A 12,375-nucleotide genomic window follows, 5' to 3' on the forward strand; every position below is an offset into this window, starting at 1 on the left:
TCGTCATTTCTCAACTAAACTTATTATCCAGTCAACTAAAAATTGTCAAAGGAATCTTTCCAACAATGTTCATAACTAAACTTATTCCCTAGTCATCAGAAAATAACCGTGTTCTTCATGTTTCATTGTCATTTCATAACTAAAATTATCCGCCAATCATCAGAAAAAGTCATGTTCATCATGTTTTGTCTTTTGCTCAACTAAAAGTATTCATCGGTCAACTAAAAATAGTTACTTCATCATGTTTCCTTGTCATTTCTTAACTGAAATATCACTTCTCTCATCTGAAAATAGTCAGGATTAATCTCTTTCAACACCGTTCTTAACTAAAACAACCTTTCGCTTAGCTAAAAATTGTCAAAGGAAACTTCTTTCAGCACTGTTCATAACTAACTTTATCCATCGTCAAGTAAGAAAATATAGTCAAAGATATCTATCATCGTCGTTCTTAACTGACATTTATACTTTGTGGAGCACTAAAAATAGTCAAATGTAACTTTTTCAACACTTTCGTAACTAAAATTATATGTCGCTAAGTAAGAAAAATAGTCAAATGTAACTTTTTCAGCACTTTCGTAAAAATTATATGTCGTTAAGTAAGAAAAATAGTCAAAGGTGCTCTCCGTAACACCAAAGTTACTCTTCGAGAAATCAAAGACACTCTTCAATACATCAAGGACTTACTCAAAGACACCAAAGTTACACTCTAAGACATCCTTCGAGACATCAAAGACTTCCTTTAAGACTTCAAGGGCACTCTTCGAGATATTAAAAGACACTATCAAACACTCAAAAATTTACTCGCATCCTCAAAGTTATTCTCAGAGTCATCAAAAAGTTAATCTCAGTCATCAAAATGCTATTCTCTAAGTAGCCTTTCATTCATCAGAGAAACTTTCTAAGACATCTTCGTTCATTAAAGTTAATCTCAGAGGCATAAAAGTCATTCTTGGAGCTATCGAAATTAATCTCTAAAACAACAAAAGTTAATCTCGGTCATCAAAGTTGATCTGCAAGATATCTTCGAGACATCAAAGTTACTTTTCATTACATCAAAGACGCATTCAAATACTACCCATGTTCTCAGAAGTCATTCTCAAAGTCATCAAAGTTATTCAAAGAGCTAACAAAAGTTATTCTCAGAGTCACCTTCGTTCTTCAGAGAAACTTTCCAAAACATCTTTGTTCATCAAAGTTATTCTCGGAGTCATCGAAACGTATTCTCTAGCTCACTTTTGGTCATTAAAGTTAATTTCTATGTTATAAAAGTTTGTCTCAGAGACATCTAAAGTTAATCTTAGAGTTATCAAATGTAATCTCTAACTCACTTTTGTTCATCAAAGTTGATCTCAGAGTTAACAAAGGTAATCTCTAACTCACTCTCGTTCATCAAAGTTGTTTCAAAGACATCAAAGTTAATCTCAGAGTTATCCAAAGATATTCTCATGTCCACAAAAGTTATTCCAAGAGACGTCAAAGTTAATCTCAGACATCTTCGTTCATAAAAGTTATTCCAAGAGACGTCAAAGTTAATCCAAGACATCATCTTTCATCAAAGATATTCTCTCTAAGCCATCAATGTTCTTCTCTAAGACATAAAAGTTATTCTCAGTCATGAAATGTTATTCTCTAAGTAACTTTCCGTTCATCAAAGTTATTCTAAGAGTTATCAAAAGTTATTCTCAGTCATGATATGTTATTCTCTAAGTAACCTTCCATTCATCAAAGACATTCTCTAAGTCCTCAAAGTTATTCTCTAAGACAGCAAAGTTATTCTCTGAGCTAACAAAATACTACTCATGTTCTCAAAGACATTCTCAAAGTCATCAAAGTTATTCACAGAGTCATCAAAGTTATTCTGTAACTCACTTTTGTTCATTAAAGTTAATTTCTATGTTATAAAAGTTATTCTCAGACATAAAAGTTATTCTCAGAGTCATCAAAAGTTGTTCTCTAAAACATCAATGTTGCTATCTAAGACATCAAAGATGTTCTCTAAATCATAAAAGTTAATCTCTAAGTAACCTTTCGTTCATCAGAGAAGCTTTCTAAGACATCTTCGTTCATCAATGTTGATCTCTAAGTCACCTTGGTTCATCAAAGAAACTCTCCTTCTTCCATCAAGTTATACTTTAAGACAACATTGTTGTTCTCTAAGACATCTTCAGGCATAAAATTTCTCTCCAAATACAACTAGTTCAGCTTTTCATATCAAACTTACACTTCTGTTAAATATATTTTCTTAGACATTTTACCTTTTAAACTGTTCTCTGAACTACACTGTTCAAACCTACGTAACCTATCCTCTCCACCCAATGTTACTTAGTTAACTTAACCTTCATAACCTAACTTTACCTATCCTAACATAACTTACCTTACCTTACCTATCTTACCTAACTTTACCTATCTTACCTAACTTAACCTGCATAACCTAACTTTACCTATGTTACCTTACCTTACCTTACCTATCTTACCTAACCTAACCTAACTTTACCTATGTTACCTTACCTTACCTAACTTAACCTATCTTACCTAACTTTACCTATCTTACCTAACTTAACCTTCATAACCTAACTTTACCTATCCTAACATAACTTACCTTACCTTCCCTAACTTTACCTATCCTAACATAACTTACCTTACCTATCATACCTAACTTAACCTAACTTTACTTATCCTAACTTAACTTACCTAACTTATTCTGCTTAACCTAACTTACCTACATTACCTAACTTAACCTGCTTAACCTAACTTACATAATTTAACCTAACTTTACCTATCCTAACATAACTTACCTAACTTTACCTATGTTACCTTACCTTACCTATCTTACCTAACCTAACCTAACTTTACCTATGTTACCTAACTTAACCTTCATAACCTAACTTTACCTATCCTAACATAACTTACCTTACCTTCCCTATCTTACCTAACTTTACCTATCCTAACATAACTTACCTTACCTAACTTAACCTAATTTACCTTACTTTACCTAACTTATATAACTTATCTTACCTATCCTAACGTAACCTAACTTGCTTTACCTAACTTAATCTTACATTCCCAAACTGATGTATCCTAACTTATCTAGTCAAACCAGACATGATCTAACTTACATAAGTATTCCTTCTTGTCTTTTGTGTTTCGTCAATCATTGTCTCATATTCATTTACTCATTTCATTAGTTAATTTCTCAAATGGTCACTTATGCATTTCAAGTGCTATTTGTTAGAGATTGGATATTTAAGCATTTCAAAGAATTATAATTTCTCAAATGATCACTTATGCATTTCAAGTGCTATTTGTTAGAGATTGGATATTTAAGCATTTCAAAGAATTTTTGTTATATATGGGCATATACTCATTTCAAGGGATAATTTCTCAAATGGACGTTTTTGCATTTCAAGTGTTATTTGTTTAAGATTGGGTGTTTAACCATTTCAAAGGTTTTTCTTATATATGGGAACTTACTCGTTTCAAGGGCCAATTTCTCAAATGGTCATTTTTGCAGATCAAGGGTTATTTGTTAAAGTTCATCAAGTTGCTCATAAGTTGTATTTATTATGTTTGTTATCATTTATTCTTATTCCCCAACCCCTTAACCTAACCTCTTGTAATCGTAGTGTATTTGGTAGGTTCTATCATATGTTCTTATTCCCCAACCCTTTAACCTAACCTTTCAGATGTAGTTTGTTGAATATATTATCCTTTTCCTAACCTTTCAGATGTAGTTTTGTTTCTCCTTTTTGTATATTTTTACCCAAACCCACCATCCCACTTAACCTTCTTTCCTTCTTTTACTTTGTTTTCACATATAAGTTCATTCTTTATCTTAGTAATAATAAAATTACAATAGTAAGAATCAGATCTACTAAGACTTGAAATTGAGAAACAAGAGCTCAAGTGAGTGAGAGCATGAAAGAAGAGCAAGGAGTAAGAGAGAGGGGGCGGAAGAAAATGGGACCAAAGAAGAGAGAATGAGAGAGAGTGTGGGCATGGGAGCACTAAGACTTGAATTTGAGAAAAAGAAAAACTAAGTGAATGAGAGTGAGGGTGTGAGAATGGGAGCATTAAGACTTGAATTTGAGAAACAAGAGAGCATTTGAGCAAATGAGGGAGAGAGAGGGGGAGGAAGAGAGAGAATAAGGGAGAGAGATAGAAAAGGAGGGTTAGAAGGAGTAGGAGAATCAAAGTAAAAGAAGGAAAGAAGGTTTGGGTAAAAATATACAAAAAGGAGAAACAAAACTACATCTGAAAGGTTAGGAAAAGGATAATATATTCAACAAACTACATCTGAAAGGTTAGGTTAAAGGGTTGGGGAATAAGAACATATGATAGAACCTACCAAATACACTACGATTACAAGAGGTTAGGTTAAGGGGTTGGGGAATAAGAATAAATGATAACAAACATAATAAATACAACTTATGAGCAACTTGATGAACTTTAACAAATAACCCTTGATCTGCAAAAATGACCATTTGAGAAATTGGCCCTTGAAATGAGTAAGTTCCCATATATAAGAAAAACCTTTGAAATGGTTAAACACCCAATCTTAAACAAATAACACTTGAAATGCAAAAACGTCCATTTGAGAAATTATCCCTTGAAATGAGTAAATGCCCATATATAACAAAAATTCTTTGAAATGCTTAAATATCCAATCTCTAACAAATACCACTTGAAATGCATAAGTGATCATTTGAGAAATTATAATTCTTTGAAATGCTTAAATATCCAATCTCTAACAAATAGCACTTGAAATGCATAAGTGACCATTTGAGAAATTAACTAATGAAATGAGTAAATGAATATGAGACAATGATTGACGAAACACAAAAGACAAGAAGGAATACTTATGTAAGTTAGATCATGTCTGGTTTGACTAGATAAGTTAGGATACATCAGTTTGGGAATGTAAGATTAAGTTAGGTAAAGCAAGTTAGGTTATGTTAGGATAGGTAAGATAAGTTATATAAGTTAGGTAAAGTAAGGTAAATTAGGTTAAGTTAGGTAAGGTAGGTAAGGTAAGTTATGTTAGGATAGGTAAAGTTAGGTAAGATAGGGAAGGTAAGGTAAGTTATGTTAGGATAGGTAAAGTTAGGTTATGAAGGTTAAGTTAGGTAACATAGGTAAAGTTAGGTTAGGTTAGGTAAGATAGGTAAGGTAAGGTAAGGTAAGGTAACATAGGTAAAGTTAGGTAAGTTATGTTAGGATAGGTAAAGTTAGGTTAAATTATGTAAGTTAGGTTAAGCAGGTTAAGTTAGGTAATGTAGGTAAGTTAGGTTAAGCAGAATAAGTTAGGTAAGTTAAGTTAGGATAGGTAAAGTTAGGTTAAGTTAGGTATGATAGGTAAGGTAAGTTATGTTAGGATAGGTAAAGTTAGGAAAGGTAAGGTAAGTTATGTTAGGATAGGTAAAGTTAGGTTATGAAGGTTAAGTTAGGTAAGATAGGTAAAGTTAGGTAAGATAGGTAAGATAGGTTAAGCAGGTTAAGTTAGGTAAGGTAGGTAAGGTAAGGTAACATAGGTAAAGTTAGGTTAGGTTAGGTAAGATAGGTAAGGTAAGGTAAGGTAACATAGGTAAAGTTAGGTTATGCAGGTTAAGTTAGGTAAGATAGGTAAAGTTAGGTAAGATAGGTAAGGTAAGGTAAGTTATGTTAGGATAGGTAACGTTAGGTTATGAAGGTTAAGTTAACTAAGTAACATTGGGTAGAGAGGATAGGTTACGTAGGTTTGAACAGTGTAGTTCAGAGAACAGTTTAAAAGGTAAAATGTCTAAGAAAATATATTTAACAGAAGTGTAAGTTTGATATGAAAAGCTGAACTAGTTGTATTTGGAGAGAAATTTTATGCCTGAAGATGTCTTAGAGAACAACAATGTTGTCTTAAAGTATAACTTGATGGAAGAAGGAGAGTTTCTTTGATGAACCAAGGTGACTTAGAGATCAACAATGATGAACGAAGATGTCTTAGAAAGCTTCTCTGATGAACGAAAGGTTACTTAGAGATTAACTTTTATGATTTAGAGAACATCTTTGATGTCTTAGATAGCAACATTGATGTTTTAGAGAACAACTTTTGATGACTCTGAGAATAACTTTTATGTCTGAGAATAACTTTTATAACATAGAAATTAACTTTAATGAACAAAAGTGAGTTACAGAATAACTTTGATGACTCTGTGAATAACTTTGATGACTTTGAGAATGTCTTTGAGAACATGAGTAGTATTTTGTTAGCTCGGAGAATAACTTTGCTGTCTTAGAGAATAACTTTGAGGACTTAGAGAATGTCTTTGATGAATGGAAGGTTACTTAGAGAATAACATATCATGACTGAGAATAACTTTTGATAACTCTTAGAATAACTTTGATGAACGGAAAGTTACTTAGAGAATAACATTTCATGACTGAGAATAACTTTTATGTCTTAGAGAAGAACATTGATGGCTTAGAGAGAATATCTTTGATGAAAGATGATGTCTTGGATTAACTTTGACGTCTCTTGGAATAACTTTTATGAACGAAGATGTCTGAGATTAACTTTGACGTCTCTTGGAATAACTTTTGTGGACATGAGAATATCTTTGGATAACTCTGAGATTAACTTTGATGTCTTTGAAACAACTTTGATGAACGAGAGTGAGTTAGAGATTACCTTTGTTAACTCTGAGATCAACTTTGATGAACAAAAGTGAGTTAGAGATTACATTTGATAACTCTAAGATTAACTTTAGATGTCTCTGAGACAAACTTTTATAACATAGAAATTAACTTTAATGACCAAAAGTGAGTTAGAGAATACGTTTCGATGACTCCGAGAATAACTTTGATGAACAAAGATGTTTTGGAAAGTTTCTCTGAAGAACGAAGGTGACTCTGAGAATAACTTTTGTTAGCTCTTTGAATAACTTTGATCACTTTGAGAATGACTTCTGAGAACATGGGTAGTATTTGAATGCGTCTTTGATGTAATGAAAAGTAACTTTGATGTCTCGAAGATATCTTGCAGATCAACTTTGATGACCGAGATTAACTTTTGTTGTTTTAGAGATTAATTTTGATAGCTCCGAGAATGACTTTTATGCCTCTGAGATTAACTTTAATGAACGAAGATGTCTTAGAAAGTTTCTCTGATGAATGAAAGGCTACTTAGAGAATAGCATTTTGATGACTGAGATTAACTTTTTGATGACTCTGAGAATAACTTTGAGGATGCGAGTAAATTTTTGAGTGTTTGATAGTGTCTTTTAATATCTCGAAGAGTGCCCTTGAAATCTTAAAGGAAGTCTTTGATGTCTCGAAGGATGTCTTAGAGTGTAACTTTGGTGTCTTTGAGTAAGTCCTTGATGTATTGAAGAGTGTCTTTGATTTCTCGAAGAGTAACTTTGGTGTTACGGAGAGCACCTTTGACTATTTTTCTTACTTAACGACATATAATTTTTACGAAAGTGCTGAAAAAGTTACATTTGACTATTTTTCTTACTTAGCGACATATAATTTTAGTTACGAAAGTGTTGAAAAAGTTACATTTGACTATTTTTAGTGCTCCACAAAGTATAAATGTCAGTTAAGAACGACGATGATAGATATCTTTGACTATATTTTCTTACTTGACGATGGATAAAGTTAGTTATGAACAGTGCTGAAAGAAGTTTCCTTTGACAATTTTTAGCTAAGCGAAAGGTTGTTTTAGTTAAGAATGGTGTTGAAAGAGATTAATCCTGACTATTTTCAGATGAGAGAAGTGATATTTCAGTTAAGAAATGACAAGGAAACATGATGAAGTAACTATTTTTAGTTGACCGATGAATACTTTTAGTTGAGCAAAAGACAAAACATGATGAACATGACTTTTTCTGATGATTGGCGGATAATTTTAGTTATGAAATGACAATGAAACATGAAGAACACGGTTATTTTCTGATGACTAGGGAATAAGTTTAGTTATGAACATTGTTGGAAAGATTCCTTTGACAATTTTTAGTTGACTGGATAATAAGTTTAGTTGAGAAATGACGAAAGTGACTATGTTTTAGTTGATTGGATAATAAGTTTAGTTGAGAAACGTTAAATAACATGTAAGGGGTAAAACCCAGAGAACATATGGGGAACATGGCAAAGAACATATGTAAGAAAAGTTGATGAATACAGTGAACATGCTGGGAATATGAACTTACAGAGAACATGAAAACATGATAAGGAGAATAGGGAATAAAAAGAATGAACAATGGACTTGTGAAGAACATGGAGAATATGACAAAGAATGTAGAAAACATGTAAGTGAAGGTGAAAAACGAAGTGATCTTGTGAGGAACATGAACTTGTAGAGGAACATGAATATTGACAAAGAACACAAAATATGGAAGTTAGCATGAATATTGAGTATAAAAGTTGTAAAGAGAACATGTGATGAACATGAAAACATAGAAAATATGACTAGAATTTGTAGAGAACATAATGAGACTAAGAGAAAGATTACAGAATAAATGGAGATACTTGTGAAAATATGAACTGAATGGGACTGTGAACATTTGAAGAACATGGAGTGAACACGGATGAGAATACGAAGAACACAGTGAATATAGAGAAAATATGCAAATACAGTATGATTATTGAAGGTTTGGATACGTTGGGGATGAGAAGGGTAAGGTAATTACTCGGATAAGAGTTAAGCTGGAGACGGACTTGATCGAAAATATTTACGTCTGATGATCTAAGGCTGAGGGAATGGAGCTTGGTTAATGCCCTTATTAATTTTACTACGTTAGAAAATAAGGTGATCTTAAATCTTAGGGTGATTTAGTTGGAAATAAAGAACTTGTACAAAATGAACTAAGCTGGGGCACAAGAGTTGAAACTTGATAACTGAACTGGTTTTTATTTACTATGTCTGAAAATGTAGTTGGGTGTTTAAATCTCAGGGGGATTTGGACTGAGAGTAATGAATTTACAGGAGTGAACTTGGACAGAGGACAAGAGCTAGAGTTTTATAATTGTTTACTTCATATTTACTATGTCTGAAATACAGAGGGTAAAAATTTCAGGGAAATTGATGGGTTATTTACAAAGACTTGAGGGTGGAAGAGGGTGGGGGGACGAGAGCTGGAGCTCAGTAACTGACTTGATCTTATTTTACTATGACTGAAATATGACTATTTAAAATTTCAGGGGGATTGGACTGCTAGTAGCGAAAATGTGGTCTCTGCCAAATTTGGGTCTTCAATTGGAACTCTGATTAATTTGATCAAGAACTGGACTCTGATGAATTTTGGCACAAAGTAGACTCTGGCGAATTTGAGCATAAACTGGACTCTGACGAAAATTGGGTATAAAATGGACTCTGTCAAATTTTCACAGATTACAGGACACTGATGAAATTTGCTCTCAAAGTATACTCTGGTGAATTTCTGTTGATAATTGGACTCTGATGAAATATGAGCTTAAAACTGTCTCTGACTAATTTTGGTAGCAAAGTAGACTCTGGCGAATTTCTGTTGATAATTGGACTCTAATGAAATATGAGCTTAAAACTGTCTCTGACTAATTTTGCTCTCAAAGTAGACTCTGGCGAATTTCTGTTGATAATTGGACTCTGATGAAATATGAGCTTAAAACTGTCTCTGACTAATTTTGCTCTCAAAGTATACTCTGGCGAATTTCTGTTGATAATTGGACTCTGATGAAATATGAGCTAAAAACTGGGCTCTGTTTAATTTGGTCTTTACAGGTGAAATAGCCGTAAATGGATATAAAACTAAATGTTATGGCTAAGTTGTCTGTTTTCCTTAACAAAACATCTAAGACAATATTCTCTGAAAATGGTCCTTTTACAAATTCGGTCATAAACATATAAATAAACTTCTATGATTATTTGAAACTCTGAAAATAGTTGTAAGGAAATAGGAGGAGAGAGAGAGAGAGAGGGACGGTCCAGATATTATGGAGAAGATAAGATAAGATAAGAGGTGACCTGAAGGCAGCGTCTGGCTGACAGGCGTATTGAATTTCTCCCATAAGACCTTAACAAACTTCTAAGTCTCGGAAATTATTTTCATCATAAGAAATCCTTACTTCTAAAATCTGTGACTGACAAAATTTACCTGAAAACCCCAAAGCGCTACACACGATTTTGGACCTGAAAACCCCCAAGCGCTACACACGATTTTTCGACCTGAAAAAAAAAATCGTCTGTGGCGCTTACATTCCACAGGGGTCCTCGGCCAGAAAAAAAAAATCGTCTGTGGCGCTTACACCCTACTACTGACCTGGTATGGTGAGGACCATGATGCTGGTGGTGTGGACCTGGTATGGTGAAGACCATGGTGGTGTGGACCTGGTATGGTGAAGACCATGATGCTGGTGGTGTGGACCTAGTATGGTGAGGACCATGGTGGTGTGTACCTGGTATGGTGAGTACCTTGTTGGAATAGACCTGGTATGGTGAGGACCATGATGCTGGTGGTTTGGACCTGGTATGGTGAGGACCATGGTGGTATGGACCTGGTATGGTGAGGACTGTGATACAGGTGGTGAAGACCAGGTATGGTGAGGACCATGACGCTGGTGGTGGGGACCAGGTATGGTGAGGACCATGATGCTGGTGGTGTGGACCTGGTATGGTGAAGACCATGGTGGTGTGGACCTGGTATGGTGAAGACCATGATGCTGGTGGTGTGGACCTAGTATGGTGAGGACCATGGTGGTGTGTACCTGGTATGGTGAGTACCTTGTTGGAATAGACCTGGTATGGTGAGGACCATGATGCTGGTGGTTTGGACCTGGTATGGTGAGGACCATGGTGGTATGGACCTGGTATGGTGAGGACCGTGATACAGGTGGTGAAGACCAGGTATGGTGAGGACCATGACGCTGGTGGTGGGGACCAGGTATGGTGAGGACCATGATGCTGGTGGTGGTGTGGACCTGGTATAGTGAGGACCATGATGCTGGTGGTGTGGACCTGGTATTGTGAGAACCATGGTGGTGTGGAGCTGGTATGGTGAGGACCATGATGCTGGTGGTGTGAACCTGGTATGGTGAGGACCATGGTGGTGTGGACCTGGTATGGTGAGGACCATGATGCTGGTGGTGTGGACCTGGTATGGTGAGGACCATGATGCTGGTGGTGTGGACCTGGTATGGTGAGGACCATGATGCTGGTGGTCTGGACCTGGTATGGTGAGGACCATGATGCTGGTGGTGGTGTGGACCTGGTATGGTGAAGACCGTGATGCTGGTGGTGTGGACCTGGTATGGTGAGGACCATGATGCTGGTGGTGTGGACCTGGTATGGTGAGGACCATGATGCTGGTGGTGGTGTGGACCTGTTATGGTGAGGACCATGATGCTGGTGGTGTGGACATGGTATGGTGAGGACCATGATGCTGGTGGTGGTGTGGACCTGGTATGGTGAGGACCATGATGCTGGTGGTGTGGACCTAGTATGGTGAGGACCATGATTCTGGTGGTGGTGTGGACCTGGTACGGTGACGACCATGATGCTGGTGGTGGTGTGGACCTGGTATAGTGAGGACCATGATGCTGGTGGTGTGGACCTGGTATTGTGAGAACCATGGTGGTGTGGACCTTGTATGGTGAGGACCATGATGGTATGGACCTGGTATGGTGACGACCATAATGCTGGTGGTGGTGTGGACCTGGTATAGTGAGGACCATGATGCTGGTGGTGTGGACGTGGTATAGTGAGGACCATGGTGGTGTGGACCTGATATGGTGAGGACCATGATGCTGGTGGTGTGGACCTGGTATGGTGAGGACCATGGTGGTGTGTACCTGGTATGGTGAGGACCATGTTGGTATAGACCTGGTATGGTGAGGACCATGATGCTGGTGGTTAGGACCTGGTATGGTGAGGACCATGGTGGTGTGGACCTGTTATGGTGAGGACCGTGATACAGGTGGTGAAGACCAGGTATGGTGAGGACCATGATGATGGTGGTGTGAACCTGGTACGGTGAGGACCATGATGCTGGTGATGTGAACCTGGTATGGTGAGGACCTTGATGCTGGTGGTATGGACCTGGTATGGTGAGGACCATGATGATGGTGGTGTGAACCTGGTACGGTGAGGACCATGATGCTGGTGGAGTGGACCTGGTATGGTGAGGACCATGATGCTGGTGGTGTGGACCTGGTATGGTGAGGACCATGATGCTGGTGGTGTGGACCTGGTATGGTGAGGACCATGATGCTGGTGGTTGTGTGGACCTGGTATCGTGAGGACCGTGATGCTGATGGTGTGGACCTGGTATGGTAAGGACCATGATGCTGGTGGTGTGGACCTGGTATGGTGAGGACCATGATGCTGGTGGTGGTGTGGACCTGGTATGGTGAGGACCATGATGCTGGTGT

This window comes from Procambarus clarkii, chromosome 7 (assembly GCF_040958095.1).
Source record: "Procambarus clarkii isolate CNS0578487 chromosome 7, FALCON_Pclarkii_2.0, whole genome shotgun sequence".
Lineage (NCBI taxonomy): Eukaryota > Metazoa > Arthropoda > Malacostraca > Decapoda > Cambaridae > Procambarus > Procambarus clarkii.